Raw genomic sequence first — 26,950 nt, forward strand, 5'->3', positions numbered from 1 at the left:
AAGCTGATATTAAACAAGTTAGCCCTCCTGGTATCTGGAGCTGAATCCTGGGGGGCAACTCTGGCAGTCAGCGTGGGAACCCTTTCCTCATAGTTATTCCCACTAAGCGACAAAGGATATAGATATACCAGCTCCCATTAGTTGTCATTTGGAGGTCCTGGGGAAGGGTGCTCATTTCTGGCACCTCTGGCCGGCACTCTTACACAGAGCCTCTGCACTCTCCAAAGAAAACTGCTGAGCAGAGAAATGGAGTTGCTGGGACCTGATTCAGGCTGATGTGTTCCACAGCTTAATGTCAGCATCTGACTATAGATTGCCTTGCATTCCACTCTGTAGCTCTTTATCTGCCTTTTGTTACCAACCATCACCCCAACCCTCTTAAGAATAAATGTTTGGTCTTGACTTGTATTTCACTCTATTGCTATTAATATGATCATCCCTGCCCTAGATTAAGGGTGACATTAGAAGTTTTTATTGATTTGGCAATCAGCAAAATACCAGATCTTGAGTCAGATGGTGTAGGCTGAATGTTCAGTTTAGTATCTTAGTAACCCAAGTTCAGCCTCCAGTTTCCTTGTCTATGAAATAGGGATAATGTCCTTTGCCCTGCTCACCTCCCAGAGCAGGACTTAATAACATGATAGGGAGAAAGTGTGATCTACCGAATATCAGTCTTCTTATTCTACATTATAGAATGTGAGCTTGATGAGGCAAGGTTTGTGTTGTTTATTGCTGTGTCCCTAGCGCCTGGAAGACATTTGTCACATAGTAGGAACAGCACAGAGATAAGAAATACTCATAAAAGAAGGTCACCGAAACCGGTTTGGCTCAGTGGATAGAGTGTCGGCCTGCGGACTGAAAGGTCCCGGGTTCGATTCCGGACAAGGTCATGTACCTGGGTTGCGGGCATATCCCCAGTGGGAGATGGGCAGGAGGCAGCTGATCAATGTTTCTCTCTCATCGATGTTTCTAACTCTCTATCTCTCTCCCTTCCTGTCTGTAAAAAATCAATAAAATATATTAAAAAAAAAAAGGTCAACATTTGCATAGATATTTAGTTCAAATATAGGCCCAGCTACTTGCTGGCTGCTTGATTTCAGGCAATGTTTTAATCTTTCTAAGAGGCTTTTTCTGAGATACTCATTAGTAAATATCTTTCTCACATGGGTGTCTTAAGAATTAAGATTTGCTCTAATGATATATTCTCCCTCAACATCATGCACAGTCTCATCCTTGTGGTGAATATTCCCTGCATCTAGGGTTAAAAAAAATAACTTGTTAAACTACTCATTCAAATTCTAATAGTCCAATCCACATTTTTTCCCATTGAATACAGTTGCAATCATTCTATTGTGTTGATATTCTGCTCTGAATTAATAAAAAAAAAAAACTCACTCTAGAATTTTGTATTTGATTACCCTATTCACATTTTTAGAACATATCTTCAAATAATAAAAATTTATTATACTAGGCATATCTGTGGCTACTTATGAAATAGTCTTAAAATTAATATATGTCCAGCACCATGCACATAGTGGGAAGTTAATGATAATAATGACACTAGTTAAAATAACTACATTTATTGAGCCCCTGCAAGGTGGCAGTCTCTATTAAGTCATTTCACATCAATCATAGTAGGTGATTATTCCTATTTTAGAGATGAGGAAAATGAGCATGGATATGTTAATTAATTTAGTCAGGGTCATAGTTCTTACCCATAAAAAGATTCAGATTTGGACTCTGTTTTTTTTCTGATGTCAAGGTTTATGCTTAATCCATCACACTGGCTATCAATTATTTTCTCCTCTTCAGATAACATGAACCCTAATTTACAAGCCATTTAACCTTACATCATCCAAATGAGGCTTTAACTATTATTATCTCCCTTCTACAAATTCAGAAATGACAGCTCAGGGAGATTACATGGACAAAGAGCTAGTGCATAGCACACACAGGACCCAAAGCCAGTCTTCTCTCGCCAAAATGCGTTGAATATAGAGCATGACTTTCTCTCAAAGAGGAGCCCTCACACATGCTGTCAACTAGATCCTAATTAAAAGTGAAAATATTTTAATTGGCTAAAGATGGTAATCGCTGAGGTATTATTTTATAGACACATAATTGTGAATTCTACAGAGTAGGATCTCCTTATTAAGCATCCTTTCTCACCCTTAGACCTTCAGTAGAATGCAGGTACTTAATAAATATTGTATGAATGAACCAGCTATTTATTATATTCAAAAAATAATGATTGAGCACCTCCATATGCCAGGGAAGTGTCGGGCATCAATTAAGAACATATTAGCAATAGAAAAAGCATGATTCCTAATTCTGAAAGACCGAATTACCTACACACACATACATATTCACATACACAAACAAATACATAATTTAAAAACTGTGGTAAGAGGGATAAAGGAAAAGTACAGGCAGAGTGTGACAAGAGAAAATAATGCCTTTATTTGGGAGCAGTCTTTTTGAGGAAGTGATAACTCATAACTAACAGTAAAAAGATGATTCCCAACTGCCCCACACCCATCCCCTAGGCAAGAGTTCAGGCACTGGGTTTTCTATTACAATATAATACTGTCTGTTTCTATATAGACCTAATTTCCAATGAGCTAAAGCGGGGTCTGTGGGAAGAAGCATGAAGGGACTTTCTGATGGGATGAAATATCCTATATGCTGATCCGTGTGGTAGTTGTTATTTGAATTTATTAATTTGTCACAGTTCATTGTTTCTTACAGTTCAACTCTGTGAATTTTATTATACATAATTTATACCAATATAAAGTTGATTTGAAAATAAAATGGGATTTAGGTTAATGGGTCAATAAGCAACCAAACCAAAGATGAATTAGAATTACCCTGACAATTCCCTACATCTATGTTTCAGTGGTTCTACATCTCCGAGAATCACATACTGTTGGAATGGAGCCTGCATGTAGAATAGATTCCTCTTCCATCTGTAACAATACTTCTTTCTGACTTGTCAAGTCTATCAGACACTTTTTAAACTAATGCTGCTAAGATAGAAAGGCAAAGAAGATAAAAGCTTTTTCAATGATGTGCTAGGCTGAATTCATACTCTGGCTACATTTGGGAGGTTTTTATAGCACAAATGAATAATAACAAGAGCATCAGGATAATGCCTTTTGATTATAAAATTCTTAGCCCTGAGGAAACCAAATGGCTCTGCATACATGTCTTCATTAAATTGTTTCTACCCAAGAGAAGTTAAATGTGTAAGAGCCCCATTTTATGGGGAGAAAACTGGAGCATAAGAAAGTTTAGGAGATGGCAGAAATATGTATATACCAGTTCTACTGGGGCTGTGATCATGACTTCCTTTGTGAAGGTTTTTCCCCCCTTTTATTTATGTGACATTCAAAGGAAATCTTTTCTATTCTGTGTGCATATGATAACACTTTAATAGCAGGAGAGCAGTGGAAGCTGTCCATAGGCACCAAAGCTGGAGATATTGGCTATGCCTTTTCTTTATCCTATACTTGATAGACTGATACACAATATGATTTAACTAGATAATTATGAAATAATACAAGGCTTCAGGGTAAACACCCATCATGCATGGATGTGAATTAAGATTTCTAAGTAAAAGGATTTCCCATTGTTATTTGCCAAACAATTTGGAACCTGTTTGTGCTGAAAGAAATACATAGTTTAATGCTGTAGTCACCTGCTGGATTTGAACAATGGGGAGGCTATTTGCTCATGATGTGAGGCAGCGTTATGCAGTGTAATCCAGAGGCAGAGATGGCGGAAGCTGGAACCTGAGGTAGAATACAGCTCAGACATTAAGCCAGGCAACCCTGGGCCACCAGGAAGAGTTGTAAAGATTAGATAAATGAATGCAAAGCACTAGCATATTGTCTGGCAGATAGTAGGCACAAAAAAGATGGTAACTATTATTAGTAAAGTGGCCCATCAAGCTATAAAAATTGAGTTTGATTCTAATAAAAATAGAAAACAGATTGCTCAGTTAGAAGAGACATAAATTTTTCCAGACCACAAAAATATTCTCCATGTGACTTATCAAAATACTCAGGGAAATTTAGCAATGTTCCAATTCCTGGCTCAGGGAGAGAAGAAGGGGAGTATGAAATGTGGAACTTGGTGCCAGGGATAGACTAAGACTTTAGTCCAAATTTAGAAATGTATGGTGCCCTCCATATGTATTTGAGAAGATATTATTACTCAACTACACAATAAAAGCTAATCTTTCTGGTAAATTTAAGATAGTTTCTGGATATTCCAATTGCAAAGGTTTCCCCTTTTGTGGCTGAAGCTGAGATGCTTGTTTTGCTGGTTCTCTAGGAAGATGGCTGGGCTCCCTGCGGGGTGATGCATCACTGACTGGGGCCGAGTTGGAATCTTCTAGGAGATGAGCAAATGTTGGAGATGTTGATGTCTAGAGGTCCTGAGTCCATGGGAATGATAGCTTTGTGCCATCATCCCCAGGAATCTTGGAATCTAAAAGGCTGCACCTCTGTTTTAAATTAAATTACCAACAGACCATCTACACTCTAGGTCAGTGGTCGGCAAACTGCAGCTCGCGAGCCACAGGCAGCTCTTTGGCCCCTTGAGTGTGGCTCTTCCACAAAATACCACATGCGGGTGTACACATACAGTGCGATTGAAACTTCGTGGCCCATGCACAGAAGTCAGTATTTTGTGGAAGAGTCACACTCAAGGGGCCAAAGAGCCACATGTGGCTCGTGAGCCGCAGTTTGCTGACCACTGCTCTAGGTCATAGGAAGAATAATTGCCTTGTCCTGGCCAGTGTGGCTCAGTTGGTTGAGAGTCCTCCCATGAACTGAGTTTGCCAGTTTGATTCCCAGTCAGGGCACATGCGTAATTGTTAACAGCAGCAATGTTTACAACAGCAAAATGCTGGAGAAATCTCAAATGCCCATCGTTAATAGAGCAGAGGGGGAAATGTGACATGTTCACATAATGTAGTGCTTATACTGCAATAAGAGTAGATAAACCACAGGGGTATGCAACAACACGGATCTATCTTGGGGATAGACTGAGAGAAAACATGCCAAGTAGGATATTCTGTTTGGGCATATGAACCAGTGTGGTAACACTATGAAGAACAGTGAGGACATGCTAAAACACTGAAACTGGTAAATGTGATTGCCTTTTGGGCAGGAGGGATAGTAGCTCGTATCAGTGATGGACCTGCGAGGTCCTTAAAGTAATGGGCATTTTTATTGCTTAAACCGGGTAGTAGGTACACAGTGTTCATTACATTGTAATGCTTTATCCCTAAAAATGTTTATAAGCATGCTTACTGTATATTTAATACTTAATTTTCAAAAATTTTGTAAACACTGTAGACTCAAAACATGCCTGATAGCCTTCTTATTCCAATATAAAATCTTCACCTTTCCCTTTATCATTGCTGAAATAAAAATAATTATTTGGAATGTTTTTCTACATATTCATGATCATGAATTATTCAAATGAACCTCTACCTTATAACAAGACTATCTGGATTAATTTGCTTTTTACAATTAGAAGCCCCACATTGAAGAATGTGTGACAGACATTTCCATATACCATTGTGTGTCTGTGAGTTTTTGTTTGCCTTGTTAGTTCACTTGTTGCTTTCAGTGTTGTGTCCCACACATAAGTGAAATCATATGGTTCTTAACTTTTTCTGGCTGACTTATTTCACTTAGCATGATATTCTCAAGCTCCATCCATGTTGTCTGAAATGTCAGTATTTCATATTTTTTTGGAGCTGAGTAGTATTTTGTTAACCAGTGTCACCCCAATAAATTTAATTAAAATGAAAAAAAATCTCAAAGTACTGCTGTGCTGAGGTGACCAGCTATGATTGTTCCCAAAGTATTAAATTTTTATTCGTCGAAGACTGATTCCTTCAGCTTTAGAATTATTCATTGGGTTATGTATTTATATTTTCTTCCCCCATAATTATTTAAGATATATTTTTCAATTGCTATGAGTGGGAAGAAGCTATGTTCAGTTTTAGGTCAATATGAAGCAGAGGAATGAAGTAAACACACATGAATGAAGTCACTCTTTCTCGGGTGGTGTCTGAGCAGCAAATGAAGGTGCTGCCTGGAAAACTGGCCTGTCATGTGCAGACCCGAGCCAAAGGGCACAGCCAGCTTCAGCAGGTAAACCTGGGCAGTCCTTGCTCTCCATGAGAACGGTGTGTGTATTTCCCTTTATAGGAGAGCTACCCTCGAGCTGATGAAACCTTGCTAACCACAGATCCTCAGCCAGGCAGAAGGATGAAAGTCAGTCATGGGTTATGCATACGGTTTCCGATATTGAAGTAGAACTTGGTTGGAAGAATAGCCAGTTTCCTGCTGGTTGATATTCCTCTCAAAGTCAGTGATCATGTTTGAATTCCCAGAAGACCTGGAACTGTAGTATTTTATTAATGGTGTGTTGTAAGAAGACATATATCGAACTGCATATTTCATTAAAAATAAAGTTCACACAGCTCTCAAGAATATTCCAGTTGCCCTAGTAAATCCCAATCGTCCTCCTTTTTTGAATCTGTGGCTAAGGCTTGTTGTAGTTCCCAGAAAAGTATGCTAATGAAACACAGGCATATATATTTGTCTATGATCATCTCCTGGTTTCCTTTATGGAAAGATGCACAATTCATAGAAGATTCAGTACATGTGAGACTTCCAGGGCAAGATTATGTTTTGAATATTTTATCTTTTGTTCACTTCATTTCCTCCCGCTTCCTAATTTTCCCTAAGCTGCACAAAGCTTCTTTCTGGCCACAAAGCCTAATTTTATTTTTCTATAAAGGGAAAACAGTGTTATGAAGCATAACACTATTGGTATCTTCCCTGCGTTTCTCAATTCAGAGTAGGCATGATGTTGAATACAACAACCTTTCTTCACAACCCTGATTGTTGGTTCTCCTTATATCCAACTAAGCTGTATGTGAATGTACGTCTGTATAACTTTCCACTAGCTATGAGAAAACAACTGAGTCTAGGTAAGTCCAGTGAATTTTAAATCATTTCAGGTGAGATTATTGATGATCTAGAAGGAGCCTAGAACTGGGAGTAGCAATTCAAGCAAAGCAAATGATACAGGCATAGAGATTTTGAGCAGAGTCTTTAAGAGAATGAAGGAAGAAAATGCTTCTTTAAAATAGTCCTTAAAAGCATGTGTATGTGGCTGTAAAAAAGAAGGATCTCTTACCCTGTGCAACAGCATAGATGGACCTGGAGATTATTATGCTAAGCAAAATAAGCCTGTCAGAGAAAGACAGATATCATGTGACCTCACTTATATGTGGACTCCAATGACAAAATAAACTGATGAACAATATAGGTCCAGAGGCATGGATGCATGGGGCAGACTGACATATCTCAGAGGGGAGAGGTGCAGGGGGGAAGGAAAGAAATTAACCAAAGAACATATATGCATACTAGTGACCCAGTGCACAATATTCGTGCACATTAAAAGGGAATTAATTAGAGGAAATATTTTAATATTGCTATTTGCCCTTTCTTTATAATAGAAATGTCAGAGATGAAAGAAAATTAGTATAATATATATGAAAATCTTCCTCCTGTCAGAGTCTGGGGCACGCCACGGGAACCAGAGTCAAGTACCTGCCCACCCATGTGTGCCTTGAAATCATGCAAAACCCAGAACTGGCTGGCCCCACACCCATTGGGGTAGATCCAGACCTGGCCGGCCCCATCCCCGTCAAGCCCAGCCAGGTGGGGGGCACGGCCTCAGATTCCCCAACCCAGAGCAGGGGGCATGGCAGGGGGCATGCCTTGAGGTTCCCTGTCAAGCCCCATGGGTGGGGGGCATGACCTCAGGTCTCCTGTCAAGCCCCACCAGGCGGGAGGTGCAGCCTCAGGTCCCCTGCCCTGGCCCAGTGCCACGCAGCCTCAGGTTCCCGCTGATTACTCATTAAGGCTCGTTACAGGAACTCAGACTCCACTGTGGGTGCAACCATCTTGTGTTACGGAATCCCTGCCTCTGCTGTGGGTGAAGCCATCTTGACCGTTACAGTGTAATGGTCAATTTGCATATTCCCTCTTTATTAGATAAGATATGCATAGCACATGGACACAGAAATTAGAGTGGTGCAGGTCTGGGGTGCGATGGGGGTTGCGTGGAGGGGGGCTGAGGAGGTAGAATGGGGGACATCTGTAATACTGTAAGCAATAAATAATATCCTATATAATAAAAGGCTAATATGCAAATCTACCAAACAACAGAACCATCAGTCACTATGATGAACACTGACCACTAGGGGGCAGATTCCCAATGCAGGAGCTGGCTCCTGGTGGTCAGCACGCTCTAACAGGGGGAGTCCCACTCAGCCAAAAGCCAGGCTCATGGCTGGTGAGTGCAGCGGTGGTGGCAGGAGCCTCTCCCACCTCCACGGCAGCACTAAGGGGTATCCGACTGACATATTAGGCCGCTCTCATGGGGAGTAGGCCTAAGCCATCAGCTGACATCCCCTGAGATCTCCCAGACTACGAAAGGGTGCAGGCCGGGCTGAGAAACCGCCTCTCCCCTCCCCCCCCCCCCACCAGCGTTCACGAATCTTGTGCACCGGGCCTCTAATATGTGTGTGTGTGTGTGTGTGTGTGTGTATAAATATATATATTCTTGCATATGTTAAGTGCCTGCTACTAGAGGGCAACCTCCAAGAATGTGTGGTGATGCCTCTCTTCACTCCTGTACCCCAGTGCCTGAGTGCATCATAAAGAAGGCATATAGTAAATATTAATTGCATAAAAGAAAAAAGAATGAGTGGTAATTGATCACATCATTGAAACAAGAATCCATATAACATCAGATTCAGTTGCAGCATTAGATGCAAGAGAACAATGGAGATTTCAATGTATTAAAAGTAAAAAAGACCTAGAATTTTATATACAGTTCCCTGTTATTTAAATGTCAGGGCATGATATTCTTTTGCATACCAGGACACTTTTTCCAAAGACCTGAACTGGGAACAGGTTAAAGTATTTCAATAAGGAAAGAGATAGATCTTAGGAGATGTTGCAAGAAATATATAGTACTTTAAAAGTTATTTCATTCTTTGTTTAAAACCATTGTTTTAAGAATTGCTAAGAGCAAATAAAAACAGAAACCATACATAAACTAACACAAAGTTGAGTGTCTAGAATTATAATACCATCATAATACCAAAGTTAAAGATCTAGAATGATTATAGCAGGAGATATGTTTGGAGAGTGGAATTCAATGAATGTGCTATGTGCTGAAGTGTTTGTTTTTAAAAAATGGAAAAAATAGTGGAAAACATGAGAGAGGATTATTCTTAAAAGTATAAAAATAATATAGAATTGAAATAAATAAAAACTGTAGAAGTAGATATAAATATATCAGTCCTATATAATAAATAAAAGGCTAATATGCAAATAGACCAAATGGCGGAACAACTGAACAACCAAACAACTGGTCGCTATGACATCCACTGACCACTAGGGGGCACGTGCAGAACATGGCAGGCATCGGTCACAGCGGGATAGTGGAGCAGGTGAGCAGGGGCACCAGACCAAGGTGTGGTGCCGGTCGCTGTCATAATCTGGTGGTTACTGAAAATTCTTTGCTCCTGCACTCTGCAGTCCTGCCCAGTGCTCACTCCTGCTGCTGGCGCTGGCCCCACTCGCACCCACTGCCAGAGCTGCCACTCGCACCCATTGCTGGCACCCAGCGCCACTTTTAATCGCTCAGTGCCATCAGTGGGTGCCATCAGCAGCTGCCAGCCCCAATCGCCCCTGAGGGTTTCTCCACCTCCCCCTGCTCCTGAGGGTTGATCAGGGCAGCAGCTGCGACAACACTAACCCCACTCACACCTGCTGCTGGTGCCAGCCCAAATTGCTCTGCACCATCATTTGGTGCGAGCTGGGCCAGCGCTGTCAGCATGTGGGAGCGGTGGCAGCGGGAGCGGAGCTGCCGGCAGATAGGAGACGGTGCCGTGGTTGGAGGGGAGGGGCTGGGTGGGGGCATGGAGGATGGGCTGAAACCTGCCCCTGTGCCCACCGCAGCCTGGCGGCCCACAGTTCCTTTCAAGGTGCACGAATTCATGCACCAAGCCTCTAGTAACTTTAATAAAATGCTACCTGGAAAAAAAGAGCCCCAGTGATTACAACATGATTACTTTTTCAAAGTTAAAGATATCATACACATGCATGCAAATATATACATTTTGTATGAATGCTTATCAATGCAATAAGACTGTATAAAGTGGAAAGGGAAGGAAATAATAAATGCGGAATTCCATATGCTGGTTGTGTGAAGAAATAGATTCATATGTTTGGTGTTGAGGAGGAGCATATCGTCAATTCCTAGTTTGTGTTTTGACAGTGGCTTTGCTTATTACATTTTGAAAAATTACTAATTATCGAAGTACAGCTTTCCTTTAAGTTTATAATAGAAATCAGTAGTATAATACTTATTATCACTAATATAATATTTGTAAATTTCCACATATGTTATATTATATATTTTATTGTAGTGAATATGAAAACATATCAAAGGGCTTTCATAGGTTTAATTCTGCCCTCAAGCTTTATAACCTTATTTTATGCATGAGCATAAGATCATAGGTTTTCTACTTCAAATTATTTTACTGCAAGAATTCTAGGCAAAACTAAACACTACAGTTGAAGTGGAAGAAAATGCTTACATAAAACAGATGTATTTTCCAATTCAGAGCTTCCTTATATTAAAGTCCCTGTTTAATTAATTTCACACAATATTATCTGGTTGACTTATTCTCTCTCTCTGTAAGCACCTCTGGGAATATCTGAAATATAGTACAGATGCTCTTACAGAGAATTACATTACTAAGTGTCATTAGCATAAATCAACATTCAACATCAATTAAGTGGTTGGAGCTTGGAGGTGACACCCCTCATTTTTTCACTCACCTCCAAATTCCTGTCTGTGTTAATGGCTTTGTGCCCTAGGAGATTTCCTATAGAGTGTGCTTCCTTCCCAAATGGGGATCCCTTGAGGAGCTGGACTTCCTGCTCTCAGAATCCACAGGCCTCCCCATTAGTCTCCACTGCCTTGTACTGGGTGGCCTTTTGGGGTGACCTTCTTCCAACAAGTCCACAGACTTTCTTTCTTAAACCTTTCCCTGGCATATGGCCATTTATGGAAGATTAAGGAAGGGAAGAGAAGGCATTTCAGGTGGAGAAGGGGCTATATATGGAGACAAGAGGCAGAGCAAAAATCTAGGATACTGTGCAAAAAAAAAAAAAGATATCAGTAATGTTTCCATAGAAATGAAAGGGTGAATGCTGCCTGCAAGGTGGGCAGAGGTCACCCACAGAAGGCCTCAAATACATGGTAATGTGAATGGCCTTCATTTTATAGATTACTAGAGGCCTGGTGCACAAAATTCATGCACTCAAGGGCGGGGGGTTTCCCTCAGCCCAGCTTGCACCCTCTCACAGTTTGGGAGCCCTCGGGGCATGTCCAACTGCTACAGAGGTGGAAGGGGCTCCTCCCACTGCTGCTATGCTCACCAGCTGTGAGCCCGGCCTCTGGCTGAGTGGCGCTCCCCCGTGGAAGTGCACTGACCACCAAGGGGCAGCTCCTGCATTGAGCATCTGCCCTCTGGTGGTCAGTGTACATCGTAGTAACCAGTCGTTCTGCCATTCGATCGATTTGCATATTAGCCTTTTATTATATAGGATGAGGCACAAATGCAGGGTTCACCAAGACTTGGGTCTGGATTGGCTTGAGAAAGATCAGCTCTGTAGCAGAGTGGAAAACCCCAGCTAAACAACTACCAGCTTTTACTGTGGGATTCCTATTTTTTGTGGTTGTTGTTCTTTCTGTTCTAATCATTGGGTATGTCACAAATCATGTTTGGGGAAATGTGTGAAAAATCATGACAGTATTTATTTGGTGATTTCAATGTATCAAGTGCTTTAATTGCAGTTTCTCAATTAATCTTCATAATTGCCCAGTGAGGTAGATATTCTTTATTATCATCACCATTTTAAAGATCAGGAAAATGAGGCACAGGAAACAAATAACTTATGAAAGATCTCACAGAAGTTGAAGAACTATGTCAATGCTTTCTAAAAAGAGAGCAAGTAACCATTATGTGTTAGTGCTTTTCATTGAAATGTGCAGTGTGGCCTGCAGAGCTTAATTGCCGTGTTCCTATATGAGGTTTTAGGCATTATTAAAGAGCTGCAGACTGCATGTGAATGAGCCCCATGAGATTCAGGGCTTTGCTCTAAATGTTGCTGATGTGCAATATAGGAAATAGAAAATGTATTTACTTGGTATTCAATGAACTCTCCCAGTGGATATCATTTCTGTCTGTAATATAAATGAACACCTATTAATGGTCCAGAGTGTGTTGTAGGTGGTTAACTAAACTCATTTAATTTATGATTTATTGATATGATTTTTTCACAAAGACATATCCACTGAGTTTTTTCATGTGAATCTTTCCATGTGAATCACTCAGTACGCACACATCTTTATCTGAACGCTAAACATTGTAGATGTTGCAATAATGCTTTCATATTTCAAATGTCACAGGTGATAAATGTAACTAGCTGATGTAGCTTAATAATCATAAACAATATCAAAGAAGAAATGGAACAGGTATTAATTGTGTGTCTAATAATTGTTAGTCACTATCTATATACTAGTAGTATCTTACTGATTCTCAAAACAAAACTTGGGGGAGGTACAATTATCCCCATTTTATAAATAAGGAAACGGATTTTCCTGTGAATATGTAATAATGTTGGCACATATGAATCAAAACCTGTGCCATCCACTGCAGTCTATTTACTGTGTGAGGCTCACTCTGCACATGAAAAGTGTGCAGAAAAAAGAAAAATTACAGATAACAAAATTTAAGTGGTGGCCTGAGCCTATTGACCCAACAAGCAGCATTCTAATGATTTGGCCAAAAATCTTCCCAAAATATGCAGCTTTGAGCTTCTTCTGTGCACAATAGAATGATTAGATTAGAAATAAACAAATTGCCAACTGGTGATTTCCTCATTTGTCAATACATGACCCACTTTCTCCAAGCTAAATACCTCCATCAGACACAATCAGATAGATGATGGGCAGAGAGGGAGGATTTCATTTTAAAGCAACAGTTATCATCTAAGAATAGTGAGGGACTTTATGAATAGCTGATTTTCTTTGAAAATATTGTTGCCTTTTTTCTTCTTAATGGTGCCCATTCATACATAACTATCATCTTATATATTTGATTTATATGCAGGTATACTCCAGCCCAAATTGCAAAGGATATAATTGAATTTCCCACAAAAAATAGTTGTAATTAAAATAGTTATCATTATTCCCTTGGCAGTGCCTGTGTTCCCTGAGATCCGCTACCTGCATGCATAACCACACCCAGCTCCTAATTGCATAGTGTATTAACACCAGTCAATGAGGCCTGGGATTATTCTGGCCCCAATTATTTAACTGGGACCCTGAGACACTTGGTTGCTCCAACTCTGAGAGTCCAAACACCACCCGGCAGAGCTATAATCACTGTCAGAGATCCTGTTCTGAAGGACACCTTGGGTATTGACTCAAATGAACTTATAAGCATATATGCATAGCCCATGGACAGATAATAGTGTGGGGAAGGCCTGGGGAGGGGTCTGGAGTGGGATGGAGGGGACAATTGGGAGGGAAGGAAGAAGGGGGCATCGGTAATACTTTCAACAATAAAGATACATTTTTATAAAATCAGAATGGAGTTTACCATGTTCTTTGGGCCCTGAATAAAGGAAGCCCTTGGCCCTCTTATATAGGAGCAGGCCCTAGTCACACCCAGCACCTGATACCTATTCCTCCTACAGAACCTGCGTCTGTGGATCCAACATGTTTCATTCATGCAAAAATACACATTAATTTCTGTTTCTCTCTTCCCATTCAATCCTTAGTGTTTCGTGTTCTCCTTATTTTAAGCCTGGTTACAACTGTTTCATCTTTCATCTCCAGTCCATCTTACAAAGAGCTGTCAAATTGATCTTCCCAGAATTACACTTTGTTTATACTTCCACTCTTAAAAAAGACTTCAAGATTTATTTTATCTGACATAAGCTGAAAGATATTAAGCTTGACACAGAATACCCCTCATAACATGATTCTTCTGGTCTTTTCAGACATACTTCCTCTATATGTCCTCACTCCTACCATACATGCTTATTCAACTTGACTTGTCTTTATTCAATGATCACTCACCTTGAGTCAAGGTCCTTGATACCTTCTCCATAACTGAAGGAACCACATCTTCCTTCTCCATCTGCTTCCATTCACCAGTGTTTCAAAACCTTTTCCTTCATGACCTTTCCCCTTTTAGAGAATCTTGCAATTGCCCTAGCTGGTTTGCCTCAATGGTTAGAGTGTTGGCCCGAAGACTGAAGGGTCTTGGGTTTGATTCCAGTCAAGGAAAGGTACCTTGGTTGCAGGCTGGATTCCAGCAGGGACACATGCCGGAGGCAAATGATTGATGTGTCTCTCTCACATTGATGTTTCCTTGTCTCTTCCCTTCCCTTCCATTCTCTCCAAAAATCAATGGGAAAAAATATCCTCAAGTGAGGAATAAATAATAATATCATCATCATCATCATCATCATCATCATCATCATCATCATCTTGCAGTTAAAGGAAAACCTTGAAATCATTGAGTCCAAGAATTTGCTTCATGGACAAAATATTCTTGGTTTATGGTTATCTAGCTTATGTCTGGTGACAGGGAAATTGATACCCAGGCTAAGGTACAGATGTGTCTTATCTCTATATTGCCAGTGACTGACAAATTTTATAAACATTGCCCATGCTTGAAACATGTTTGCTAAATGAATGAATAAATGAATGAATGGATGCTTGTTTTTCTGTTAGGGGTGGAGTCAGCAATTTTTTCTAGAAATGATCATATAGTAAATATATTTGTGGGCTTTACGGTCTCTGTCACAACTACTCAACTCTGCTATTGTAGAAGGAAAGCAGCCATAAACAATAAAGAAAGAAAGAACATAAGGAGTGTAGCTAGATTTGGCAGCCTGTAGTTTGTCAGCTCTTGTCTTAAAGCAAAACAAGCCATTTTGAGACATTTTTTAAGATTCTTCTTCATGTTGCTTCAGATCTCTCTAGCTAAAATTGTATTATATTCATTCAGTTATTCTAAAACAATCTGCGTTTCCTCTGATCATTGTTAATTCCTTCAGCCATTCCTTATATTAACCTTTCTCCCAAACTGTGTTTCATTTGTGGATCTCATAAAATCTGGTATCCAAAACAAAAAGCAATGCTCCATATGACATAGCAACAGTGAAGTGAAACAGGATCATTTCCTACTCTCCTAAATATACTACAGGTGTAATAATAAAGCCTAAGATAGCTTTGGTGTGTTTGGGGGGGGAGATGCATCACATTTCCTGTTGATTCATAAGTTTTACTTCAATTCTATATGCTTGTCTAAACTGTTGTATATTAATTAAGTTATGTTTTGGGAGTAAAAGGGTAGGGGCCAAGTGCAGAATCTCATATTTTTCACTATATTGCTGTTTTATTTTATTTTAAACGATGTTATCAAGGACTGGTTTAAAAGTAATGGAGTGCCTATAGTGATCCTCATCCAATACATCGTGTTACCTTTAGTTCATCACTCATTTATTTGTTTTATTTCATCTATTCATGCATACACCCGTTCACTCATTCTAACATATTTATTGACTGCTTACCAAGTGCCCATTACTATGTCTGGCACTGGACACCCAATAGTGAATAAAAGGGATGCACCTCTCTTGTATGGAGCTCATAGCCTGCCTTGATGCCAGACCAAACAATGAATGAACCATGGGATTCCTAAACAATCAACACACATTTTGCATTTCTTACTATCCCAGATAATCCCCAGGATGTTCCTCACTTGTCCGAAGATAATATTATCATGACCCACTGTTCCCTATGTTCCCTGATTTGGTTCTCTCATATTTATGATTCCATTTCTCCTCCTTTATATTTCCATTTAAGTCGTATCTTCCCAAATGTTCCTCTGGTTCCCCTTCGGGAACATTGGCTTGGATTCAGCCTATCACCTGTCCTTGATTTGGACTACCTCAACCTGTACACATTTCCTGTCCTAACTTGCCTCTTGAGATTTAACTTGTAACTCAAGTCAAGGGAAAATTCTGCCCAGAAACAGATAACCAGTTGGAGCCACAGAGTAGACTAAGCCTGGCCTCCAGCTTTATTATCCAGTGCTGCTTTATCCACACCACTCTGCCTCCCCAAAGTGGCAGATAAGCATGATTTTAAATTAGTTAGCACAGGCTACTCTAGCAGTCCTATCAATATAGGATTTCACCAAACAGACATAGAACAAACAAATAAACACAGAACTTAATTTCTTGCAAGTACCACCTCAGTAGTCCTCATAAACTGCCTTTTCATCTCCAAACCATTACTCTGGCTCTATGCTGACACCAGTTTATTCAGGATTTGCCCTGCAAATTATGATATTGCCCAACCCCTCTGTTATTTAATTTTAAAATATTCTTTAAAAATACATCAAAGTGAAATTTTTACAGCATCACTCTGCTAAGATCTATCCTGAAGAGAACCTTGTGTCACAAAGTTAATCTCATGCCTGTATATGTCAGTCTTTATCTTTTTGTTGGTCTGCTTTTGAGCTGTACCATTGAGATGTTAAATGCAATAGACCAGTAACTTACTGTACTGATAGTCACTTGGCTACACTGGTTCTAAGTGTCATGCGCAAAAATTAAATCTCTTTCCTGAATCTGAAAATATTACTGACTAGAAACTGGGGATCCATTTGCTGATGTCAAATATTCTGGTGTTATGAGTCCAAGCTCCTTGCGAGTAGGTCATGCACACCTTTGTAGCTCTCACAACTCCAGTCATAATAATGAATGAACCGGTGTAAACCTGTGTTGCATTCTTTCTGAAGTTTGCAGATTTACATGTCAACTCTGCAGAGGAAAAATAAATGACCCCAGAATAAGTTCAGGAAGCCTGATCTCCCCAGAGGTGAACAATGTGCAGCTCTACCTGGAGGTGAACAATGTTCTCATGGAGGTGTTTCCGGTGGTCTGGAAGAGTCTGTACCGTAAAGCTTACTGAGTAGATTACACCGTGAGAAGCCTCCTATGCTTGGTGGGAAGTCCTGTTCATTAGCTTCGTGCTTCCTTTGCAGGGTTTCCCATGCTTTTTGCTTTGCTTTACTTTATTGACTCACCTCTCTACATGGGGCATACAATGCAGCCTCCGTGGGCAGGTCCTGTCCTTTCCACCAGTAAGAACCTTTTACATCCATCTGATGTTTAAGAATTTCTCAAAAACCCTCTCTCAACAAGTGGTTTCAATAACCTTTTGACAAGTAAAGGATAAAACTAAAGCTAGTAAGCTCTTTCTCGATGTGTAGCAACCATTTTTTGCCTCAGTGTGTCCAGGTTAGATATATTTCTTGGAATTTTCTTATCTTAGCTTTCTGCCAGAGGAATTTCACCTAACACCTTGTGTTTATTTATCATGTGAAGTCCTTAATTCAGTGTAGTGGTGGGATAACATCACTAAACCAATGATGCTACATATGTTTAAATAGAAAAGCATAATGATGTGATCCAGAGTTAAGAGATGGTAAATGAAACAAAGGAATCGGGGATGTTGAGTTTCTTCAGGAACAGAATGAAGAGGTACAATGTTTTCCAGACAAGAGTCTAGAGACAGGCGGTTACCACTTAGCTGACTGTTCACTGGTTGTGAAATCCTCACAGCATTCTCTCAAAATTGCATGGAATTAGGTAGCTTCTATGTTCTTATTCTAAAGACTGCCTGAAGAAATATTTTATTGGGCTGTAAATTGTTCTGACTACATTTCATGCCTGATAAAATTCTTACATTTATGGTAGAAAATGTAAGTCCTTGTTCCGTAACTAATCTTGTAAGTTTTCTGAAACAGATAGGTCTTTAAATTTTTTTCATAGAAAATGGCACAATTAAAAGTATCATTTTGTACTTAGAAAATATGCTAGCATAATTAGAGATTGTTGTCAAACTAACCTTGAAATTAATCTTGAGATACATTTTAGGACATATATTTTAATGTAATATTATAAATTGTTTTGTTTGTGTAGTTATAGCCTACTGATTTATATCAGTCTGTATTTCAAGAGGTGTAAATACATTAGTCTAAGGTTCCAGTGGCAATATAATTGTAGATATTGTATAACACTGTAGAATTTTTTCTGACTTAAAGGCTTAAATATATCATTATTGACTGCTTATGCCTAAACAAAAGTATGTTGAAAATTAGTATAAACTGTTCTTTATGGGAGACAGGAAGATGTGATGGCTAGGATGTGGACTCAGAGTCACTCATATCTGTGTTCAATTCTCAGTTTCATGACTTCTGAACTTTGTAATCTTGCTTTAGGTCAATTTTTGTGAGAAGCTGATTCTGAGATAGAATTTTTTATGCAGGAAGTTTGTTGGGAGTGCTTGGGATCAATGTGGTTATTGATGTCCCAAATAGAGAAAAGAAGGTCTGGCCTTTGTATCCTTACACTGCTCAGTCATTAGACATGAGCTGCCTGTGGGAGGGTGAATACTATTGGGGAAGGCAGTTCTCTTTGGTGAACTCCCAGAGGAAAACTCCCAGAGGAGTCAGCTGGGAGCCATTGGAAGCCAACATTTTGGGCAGCTGGGAACAGCTTCTTCAGGATCCTAGTAGATCACCTTTTCTGACAAAACCTCTGAGAGGAAGATTAATGGGAATCCAGCCGCCTGCCAATGCAGCTGGTCTCAATGCCTCAACTGATACCTATTTTTTCTCTATTGCCTTGCCTCTTCTACTGCCTATTCTAGAATTCCCTCATCCTTGGCCTGCGCCACTGCCGATCTATGTGGCCTGCCTTGTGGGGTGACACAGACAATTACTGATAAGCCATAAATCCTACACATCATTTCTTTCTTAGGCCAGGACTTCTGTATTTATCCATTTGCTTTCAAAAATAGTTGGGAGGCCCAGCCAGCGTGGCTCAGTGGTTGTGCATCGACTTATGAACCAGGAGGTCATGGTTCGATTCCCGGTCAGGGCACATACCTGGGTTGCGGACTTGATCCCCAGTGGGGCATGCAGGAGGCAGCCAGTTAGTGATTCTCTGTCATCATTGATGTTTCTATCTCTCTCATCCTCTCCCTTCCTCTCTGAAACCAATAAAAATATATTTTGAAAAGTAAATGGGAAAATACTGAGAGGTATCCCATGAATCTCCTGGGTAATAGACGTCCTTCCCTGCCCCCATTGTGTGACAGCAACCCTGCCTCTTCCCAATTTCATTCAATTACCCAAGCCAATATGATGACTCCACTCCCTGATACCACCGTCCTGGCACAAGGAGCCCAAAGATATTGGATATAAGACACATCTTAAAGTCCAATGAGCCTCCTAGTGTGGAGGTATTCTCCTTCTTAAAACCAGGATCTCTGGATTCACAAAGCCTAAATGTGTGGGAACAGGTAGCACAAATTCCTCAATTAGGTCACTGGGAATGATGCTAAGTTCAATCACTCCTACTTCCTTCCCTTGGTTCCTAGATCAATGTATTCTATCAATTGGGGATGTAGTACTAGAATATGGTCATTAATTAGAGTGTTTACCCCATACTTTATCTGGCACCCCATCATTGCAGTATATCATCTCCAAGCCGTGGCTTCAGCTGTACCTTTAAAAGGCTTTTCCATCAATCTATCAGGCCAGCAGCTTTGGGGTCATGTAGTATGTATTGGGATGAATGGATCTCATAATTATGCTGAATTCTAAGGTATTTCCATTGGTTTGAACTAATAATATGCATATTGTGTCCAGATGAATCAAACACTCTGTAGGCTCTCAGATCATGATGCTGAACAAGGCTGTGCAGGCAAATAAGCAAACCCTTATTTGGAATCTGTTCCAGTTCTAGTCAAAATGAGTCACTGGCTCTTCTAAGGTGGAAGAGGTCCAATGTCACAATCAGCTGTCCATCAAGTGGCTGATTGATCTCCCCATAAAATAGTGCTGAAACTGAGGCTTAGCATTGGTTCCTGCTCCTGTCAGGGTGGACAGCTCATCAGCTTCCACTATATATATATATATATATATATATATATATATATATATATATATATAGTGTGTGTGTGTGTGTGTGTGTGTGTGTGTGTGTGTGTGTGTGGCCTATATGAAATAGCTGGATCCTACTGAAAGAATGGAGGGGGGTATTCTAAAGCTTTAAAATATGTAGGGGGGAAATGAAACTTCTTGGGGAGGGTATTAGAAATATAGTGAAGCTGAGAGAGTGACCAAGAACAGATCCTGTAAGCTATTCTCTAACTGCATAAGATGATAAGCCAGTGGTTTAAAAGTAGTCTACTAAAAACTCACTAATTTATACATTTTTGTTCTTGCATTTTTAAATTTCTTTTTTTGTTTGCTCTTAGTTCCTGAGATTTTTTAAAATCTTAGTTCTTTTTTTATGAAACTGGTAAATTTGCCAAATTAAAAGAACACAGGCCAACTTGGAAAGTTTGTGTAAATAAATTACTGCACTGAGGCTCATTTTTCTTATTTATAAAATCAAAATGAAAATATCTATCTTACAGAGTTATGGGATTTTTTTAAAGTAAATAAAGTACTTGTACCTGATAGATGCTCAATCCTGGCTTCATAATATTAAAAAAAGAAAAACAAAAACATCCTAAACCCTCATTGCTGAGCTAAGGAGGAAAGGACAGGGCCTCTATCCTTACTTGCGTCACAGAGATCTGACAAAGTGAAAGTAAGGCAAGCAGGTGAGATGCCTTCCCATCCTACCTAGTGGCTCACCTAATAATAGTTCCCAGTGGTTGACTTGGGTTGTATTTGCTTGTTTTCTTTTTGAAATAGTATAATATCCATGGGTTTATTTTTGTGTGTCCTTGATTATTTCACATATTTAAAAATTTGTTTTCTGCCTACCAAAAAAAAAAAAAAAAAAAAAAGCATGCTTACTGTAAACACTTTGCTTATTGAGTATTCATTTCTCATGGGGGACAAGTATTCTTCTCAACCTATTAGAAAAAGATAACTACTTTAAGTATTTGTGTTGGTTTTTTAAAAATATTTTTATTGATTTTTTATTTTTTAGAGGAAGGTAGAGGAAAAGAAAGAAAAAAAACATCAATGTAAGAGGAAAACATTGATTGGCTGCCTCCTGCACACCCCCTACCTGAGATCAATTGGCAACCCAGGCATATGCCCTGATCAGGAATCAAACTGCCAGTCTTTTGGTGCTCAGGATGATGCCCAACCAATTGAGACAGACCAGCCAGGGCCACTACATTAAGTATTTGATATCTGTTCTTCTAGATATTTTTCGAGGCAAAATCAGATATATTTATTTTAACAAAAGCAGGTTCATATTTTGCATACAATTTCACAGAATGCTATTTTAACTTCATGGTGTCTCATGGGTGCTTTCCCAGGACACAGTATGAACACTTGATTTTTAATAAGTTTAGCTTTCTATTGCACCATAAAGTATTTGGTGGATGTTTGGGTACTTCTATAGGCTTTCCCTATTTAAAACAATGCTATAATGAATGCTCTTATACTTCTGGCATAAATTCTAGAAGTGGAGCCCTTGGATCAGACGTCATAAAAAATTTTATTCGCAATGTATAATGCCAAATTGCATCAAATTTCATTCTAAGCAGAGGTTTTATTTCATTCCAAGAGGTAATGGTATAAATTTCATCATTAGGAACAAGGGTCACAGGCAAGTATCTCTCTGCCAGGAGCAAATCACACTGCTTAGGGACTGAAAAAACACTCTGCTTTCAGAAAAGAGAGATTGTGGTTGAATCAGCTCTCAAAGTGTACACAGAGCCAGTGCATTTAAATAGAGCCTTTTAACAATGAGCTCATAGAGCTGGGTTTAAACCTCAACTCTATTGTTTACTAGCTATGTGATGTTAGGCAAATTTCTCAATTTTTCTGAGCCTCATAAAATTGGAATAATAATATGACTTACCTTAGGTGGTATATAGATGAAGTGAGAAACAAGTAATTGACATATACCTGCAGGTAATATGTATGTGTGTCATATACATGCCATCCTGATTGTTGTGCCTGCCGTATAGCAAATATCAGCTGCTATTATTATGCTTTTCCAGAATACATATCTGAGATCCCAACAGGGTGTTTTATTTCAGTGTTTTCCTCTGACCTCCTCATTCCTCAAAGAGAACAATGGCTAGAAAACATTGGTTGGGTAAATACTGCATTATCATAATTACAATTTCCCTGAGAAAAGTGGCTTGCCATTTGAATATTCAGCATCATAATTACAATTTCCATAAGGAATGTAGAACAGTTATTATAAACAAGACAATAATCACTTGGTCCATAAGGGAGAACAGATTATTGGGGGAGCAAGGAGGGAGCAGAAGCAAAAGCTTGTGTTCTAATCAGCATTCAAGAGTAGGCAGATCCTGAGAATAAATTATAGCAGCCTCTTAGAACGCTCTTGTCTGAAGTTAGTGAAAAATCTTATCATGATGGAGGTATCCCTGGGTTGATTAAGTGCTGTCTATATAATTCTTCTTTATGTATAATTTAGTTTCATCATTTTTATTAAACATCCCCTCTGTACCTCTACTCATTGTCATTCACAATGGCTGTGAGCCCAATAAATTTTAAAAATCAAACTATCCCAAAATGCAAAAAGCACAAAATGTTTGAAAAACAGTTTCGTGGGCGAAGTTTCATCAGGGTGTTTCTCTCTCCACAGTTAAATGTCTCCTTTGTCAAGGGAAAATGGATAAAGGGGTGTGTGTGTGTGTGTGTGTGTGTGTGTGTGTGTTAATATCTTTTTAACTGTGTTGCCTTAATTGGCTTTCACTTAAATTTTCTTTCTTTTTTCTATCTTTTTACATTTCTTTAGGTGAGATGAGCAAAACAGAAGGCAGCTTTCAAGGTTGGTACTTTTCATGATTTTTAAAGCATCTCATTAATATGAAACAAAGTATGAACGGAGCAGAGAAAAATATGTCCTTAGCTTTTCAGACAGTGGTTAGAGGACATTGTGTTTTATTTGCCTCACTCATGGATGGAAATGTACAGCATTGATTATAACAGAATGCAATATGGCAGTCACCTAGAATATCTCATTTACTCTGTGGCAAACTGTGAAGTTGGGAATATTCAATATTATTTTACTCCGTCCATCATTCATTTATTACTCCATCCATCCACCATTCATATTTTTTTCAGTTCATATGTATTGCACACATACTGTGTGCAAGGCCCTGTCATCTGACTTTCCTCTCTTCATACATTTTTTTGGCTGACCTTCACTATGTTCCTTATCCCACCCCTGTTTCCACCCCTTTGTGCTGTCTCTGAAAATGAGCCTTCACCAGTTATCACAAGTTTTCAATTTAACTTGCCGTATCTGATAAATGAGCTGTATTTCCACAACATTGCTCAGATGATATGGGTTCAGCTATATCTACTCCCAAATAATTGAGGCAAAGAGAAAATCATCAGTGTGATTATAAGGAAATGACTCTTCTCTATATAATAATGAATGCTGTAATGTCTTTCACTTTTGTGTAGTATATATTACTATATAGAGATTACTATCACATAGTGTAGTTGTATATCTAGATACAGTAATCTATAACATCAGTTACCCTTCCTCGGAATTCTAGCATACAGGACTTCTTTCCATGTACCTTTTAAGCAATCTTAAGACTTTCCGATCAAGTACAGGCTTGTTATTATTATAAATTTTAAAATAAGCAAAGCATTTCAGACACACATGAAATGGCTCCTTGAATTAATGTCATGGGTGGACTCAAGCATATTTTACGGGAGCTATTAAATGGAAGTTACCAACAGAGAACACCTTATACTAACTTAAGGTGAATAAATATTGCTTTAATTAATTGGGAGGGGTGTTTTGTTCTTTTATTCTAATGTCATAATTATGCTTACTTTAAAAAGGCTTTCTCCATTTTCTTACTATCTTTAATTTTCTCCAATGCATTTAAAAAAAATAAAGTATTGAAGTTCTCAACAGGAAATTCTGCTTCCAGAGGTGATTTTAGAAATATAACTGTCATAAGTGGGAAGGGACTCTAGTGTTTGTCCGTCAATCTAGTTTAATTTTACTAATTTAACCTCAAATAGTTCAGATTCTCTCAGTCATCTATCTATTTGATTATAACACTTACAAGGAAGCAGGGAGCAGAGGTTGAGTAGTTAGGCTCTAGAATCAAATTGACAGAATTTGAATCTTGTTTACCCATCTAGTATTTGTTTGTTGGGTCAGCATATTAACATCTCCAGTTTTTTATTTCCTCCGTTGCAAAAGGAGAGAAATAAGAGGACTTGCCTCATAAGGTCGTTGGGGAATAAGATGAAATATTTACAAATAATTTTGGCATATTATAGAAAAGCAATGAATGACAATTGCCATTATTATTACTTTGCTATTATTACTGTTATTGTAAAGCATTATTGTTAGAAGCAGGTAACATCTTCTCTGCAATATACTTCTCTCCTGGACTTGATCTTTGATACTTCACCATCATGTGGTCATTATATGATAAGGTTTTGTTCCATGTGAAAATACATATAATCTATATCCATCAAATTGTCTATCAAACTATGACATTGCATCATAGAAAACTACATCTACATTTTTTCTCAATATAATATTTTGATTAATATCACCAAGGTGAGGGAAATAAGTGGTTTGAGTGATTACGAAGAAGAGTAAAAATGGATCAGCAGTAGCGAGGAGGGTGTCAGTGGACTGAGAGGCTTGGAGCCAACTTTCCAACCTTGCTCAGACAGAATCTAGCATTGTCTGTGCCTTTATGGGCAAAGAGCCCCTGAGTTCGTGGTGATGTGAGGACCAGAGCTGGAGGTGAGGGTGCAGACTGGTGAGCGAGAGGAAACCTTCAGGAAAGGTGGGGGCCATTCCTCGGTGCAGGAGAGAGATAGGAAATCTGAAGGCAGGCGGGAGCAGTGTGAGGGGTCGGAACTCAGTCCCTCCCTTGGAGAGATCTGTACAGGGCTGTGGGTGTGCCTCACCCACGTGTTTAGAGTAGATGAGGAAAGACAGCCCTTCCTCAGCTGAGACTGGCCAGTGGCCTCAGCCCAGGTCATCCATATGCAAAGGCCGTCCAGCAGCAGCCTCTTGGTGCTGGAGCTTACAGTGAGCCCAAAGGCCAGGGATCTGAGGGAGGCACTGCCACTCCGCAGCCCACTATTTGATGATACAAGGAAGGGAGCCTTGCCAGCTTCACATACAGGCCCCTGGACTCATGTTGATACTGTCCCAGATGAGTATGCAGTCGTGAAACTTAGACTTTGTACAGGGAAATGCAATGTACAATCTCTGATGCAATGTAGAAAATGACACTTGTAAGTTGAGGTCATAGAGATTGCCAGGCATGTAATAATCTAATTACAGCAGGATAGTACAAAACATTTTTAATCTGACTTCCGAGACAGCAAGATTCTCAACTGAATTTATACATAAACATGTCTGGATCAAGGGCTTTGAAACTCTGCAGTGACCAGAGTTCTCATCCAGAAGGGTCTGAGCATCACTGGGTTGAAGTGGAATTATGGTCTCCACACTGTTCCACAGATAAATGGCAAAGCTTCATTATCTCCCAGCCTGTGAAAGTACAGTGGTGAGGATAAATTCACAGAAAAAGAAAATCTTGATGGCTCCTACCCACCTCCAAGAAATACTTAAATATGCCTGTGACACTCAGTTTATCCCTACAATGTACATGGGTACTCTACGTGTGTGAGTTGTGCATGTGTGTGTGTGTGTGTGTGTGAGTGTGTGTGCGTGTACCGTCTATATAGACATTGTTGATGGCTTGTGTTAGCCACTCTGGGTACACTCAGATCCTTCTCATGAAAGGTTATCTCAGTTATAGATTTTTATATTTAAAAAATGTTTCAACTATTATTCATTTTAAGTTTTTTTTTTCCTTCAAATAATGAAATTCAAGCCCACAGAGATTAAACAAACTAGCCAAACCCATGGGGTTCACTAAAGACCAAATGGGGACCACAATCCCACTGTCTAACTCCCTCTTTGCCTTGGGCCATCTCAGAAGATAGGAAGGTCTTTTACTGGGATGAAAACTTTCCGAAACACTGCGTTCTATAGCATCATGTTGCATGAATTTGTTATTTATCACTTCTGTTCAGCACTTCTTAAGTGTTCTTACTTCCCAAACTGCACCATGAGTTCCTATGGGAAGAGCTCATGGCTACTATTTCTTTGTATTATTATCATATGTATAAAGTTCCAAGCAAATAGCGTGCAGTTTATTTTGATTCTAAACCTTGTGAAGAACACTGAACCCCTACTTCCCTTTCAGCTCGGCTAGTTGCATTGACGTTCTTTGTAGAAGACCCAGAAATCTCTCAGGGTGACTTTAGAGCAAAATGTGTTTGGGTTTTGTTTTGGTATTGGGTTGTTTGTTCTTTTTTGTTAATTTCTGACACTGCTACAGGATTAGAGAAATAATATATCAAAATCAAACTTAGTGCTTGCATATCTGTATATTTTATGATGTGAGTGACGGGGAGAGGGTCAAATAGACACTTCTAAACAATTTCATTAGCTGGGACTACTTGGGCTTAATGATTTGCAAACCATTAGAGAGACTGGTGAGAAGAGAGAATGCCTATCGAAAATATGAATGTATTGTTGGGTGGATAGCGAGGCGGGCCCAGAGGTTAAATATTAGAATGAATGGGCTCAATTTTTTTTTTAAGTAAAGAAGAAAGGTTACAAATAAGAAAACTAATTTTCCTTTTATTATGGATTCTAAATCTAATTTCCTT

At 39.3% G+C, this 26,950-nt stretch overlaps 1 protein-coding gene across 4 annotated transcripts in view; it reads left to right on the top strand.

Moving 5' to 3' along the window:
- Nucleotides 1–26,950, top strand: part of LINGO2 (leucine rich repeat and Ig domain containing 2) — a 1,194,892-nt gene that overhangs the window by 779,592 nt on the left and 388,350 nt on the right. For all 4 annotated transcript variants that reach the window (XM_081104245.1, XM_081104243.1, XM_081104244.1 and 1 more), the window contains one exon: nucleotides 23,010–23,042. The gene's annotated coding sequence lies outside the window, so the exon portion shown is untranslated. The remainder of the gene's footprint in view (nucleotides 1–23,009; nucleotides 23,043–26,950) is intronic.

Source organism: Myotis nattereri (assembly GCF_964212035.1).
Source record: "Myotis nattereri genome assembly, chromosome: 12".
Taxonomy (NCBI): Eukaryota; Metazoa; Chordata; class Mammalia; order Chiroptera; family Vespertilionidae; genus Myotis; species Myotis nattereri.